Source organism: Phalaenopsis equestris, unplaced genomic scaffold (assembly GCF_001263595.1).
Source record: "Phalaenopsis equestris unplaced genomic scaffold, ASM126359v1 Scaffold000036, whole genome shotgun sequence".
Classification (NCBI taxonomy): Eukaryota; Viridiplantae; Streptophyta; class Magnoliopsida; order Asparagales; family Orchidaceae; genus Phalaenopsis; species Phalaenopsis equestris.
Window position 1 is genome coordinate 317,739 of NW_018164478.1, and position 2,573 is coordinate 320,311.

Here is a 2,573-nt window from a genome sequence, read left to right on the forward strand (position 1 = left end):
ACTTTAACAAGAACAGGTAGAAGAGATGAAGACTATCGATGTATTTCAATTTTTTATCTGCAATCATTTTCGCAAGTCCTAAAGAGTACAGCCTTCAAAATAAGAAAGAAAATAAAATTTGCAGAACAACAAAACTTAACACTAACCAACATAAACTCCTCGAGGAAAACCTTCCACAAAACTTAACACTAACCAACGAGAAAATTGGCACACAAATCGAAGAATTCATCGAAATGACCTCCGAGAATGACCCCCGAGCGCCAGCGCGTCCGGAATGTCAAAAATACCTAGAAAGGACATTCATATTTGATATGTTACGACTCACGAATAAAACATAAATTTAATTTTTATTTTTCAAAATATTAAATATTTTTTTATAAATTTTACCCCTAAATTATAATCCTATTAAAAACTAAGTCCTATTTAGGTTTTCACCCGCACTCTCTCCCTCTGTTTGACCCGATCACGGGTTCGAACAGAGCCCTTGTGGCTCGCCCCTCTCCCGCGTCCGTGCCCTAGCTCCACGGCGGATCCACGCGGCGACGCTTCCCCCTCCAGTCTCTTCCCCTTCTCTACGTGGCACGGCAACCGTTCGGCTCTCCAATTAGAGAAGGCGTGCTGGCCGATGCTCCCCCTACTCGAGGCTATGCACTCTCCTCATTTATGGTGTCGTTTCCTTCCTCCTTCCCGATTGGTTGGCTAGGACGGCAAACAGGTGACTTTTTCTTTTCGTTTCTTTGGCTACTAGCTTACCGTGAGGATTAGGGGGGTTGTTTTTTTAGAGAAAAAAGGAAGGTTTTTTTGTAGAGAAGAAAGCTTAGATTTTTTTACTGTGGGAAAAGTTACTTCTTTCCAATTTGTTGTTTTTTGTTGTTTGGGGGGAGTTCTTCTTCCTCTCTGTTAGCCGATATTCTTGTGGTTAAAGATTCGGAAGCTAGAAGCCGTATGGGCTATTTGCGTGAGGCTGTTGGGAAGGATTACTGTGGGTGAAAGCTACTTCTTTCTGATTCGCTGTTCGAGGGGAGTTCTTCTTCCTCTTTGTTAGCCGATACTCTTGTGATTAAAGAGCCGGGAGCTAGAAACCGTGGGGGTTATTTGCGTGAGATTTTCGAGAAGGATTTCTAAGGAGCGTTTCTTTCAATTTATTTTAGTGTTTTGCTTTAAATCTGCATTAAAAAGTTATTTTTCTCCTCTCCTCTCCTCCTATCCTCTTTGTTACACTATTTCAGATGGCATGAAATATGGAAGCATGACTTAGTTTATTTTGAAGTTTAGGCATTGATACATGTTAGATTCAGTGAAAAGAAAGCATGTATGAGCTGCCTCTATTCTTCTTGCTTGAATACTTGGAAACATCATGCAGCGTCTAGTGGCTCGAGACACTTACCCGATACCTTTTGACGCGTGTTAAGGGGCACGTAGTCGGGTTCAGTCTGCTAGGCTATGGCTTTTGCTTAGGTGAAAGTCGGTCGGCATTTGACACGTCGAACGACTCCGATTGGGGCAAAAAATATTATGTGGCGCGTCGCGCGCGATTTTGACTCAAATTGACCCGATAGTCGGCGAAGTGGTCCAGATGACCCCGGATGTTGAAACAGGCCACACTAGTGTGTCTGGAATGTCGATTTCGCTTACGGAGGACGTCCACTTTGCTACGGCTTCGCGGGCAGGGTGTTTAGAAATGTGCAAATTATGGTTTTGGGCACGATAGTCGAAAAAGTGGCCCAAACAATCCCGAATGACGAAACGGACTGCGCCAGTGCGTCCAGAACGTCGATTTTAGTCAAGAAGGACGTACACTTCGCCGCGAGGACGTACACGGGAGAAGAATAAGCGAACGATAATTATAATAATAAAATAATACTTATTATTATATAATATATTATTATTATATATATATATAAAAGCTTTAGATCAACATTTTTCGGACGACGAAGTTGGTCTCACCCAAAATAGGGACGATTAATACATCTCCAACAAATCTCCATCATCCGACACGAATCTTGAGGCATGACACAGATCTCAAGATGTATTTTTGAGTAAGAAATATTCAAACATCATAAAAATTATCCAAAACTCAAATTTTAGCAAACTTACAGTCAAACTAATTAGTCTAATTTGAGTCAAATCAAACTCATATCAAGTTATTAAACCCACTTGGAAGTTTTCAGGACATATTTAAAAGATTAAACGAATACCAAATCTAACAAGCTTATAGTCGAATCGAGCGTCTCGACAAGAATAATCCAACAAGCACAAGATTGCTCAATTCTGACATCATTAAGATACCCAAATGTCTATCAAATATCATCTGATTGAAGGAAGCTCTCCGGATCGTCCGATCAAAGTGGTTTATATTCCTGCATTAATTTCGCGCAAATCACTATAAATAAAATCCCACCCACCCTTCTTATGAGGGGAGGAGGCTTGAGACTTGAGATAGAACTTAAAACTCTGAGACTAAGCTGAAGTCTAGCACCACCTCTCTCATCGTTGATCACCGCCTTTGAGCACTACTGTCGTCATCAACCACCACCGACAGTCGTCGACCACCAATTACCGCCATCGCTCAC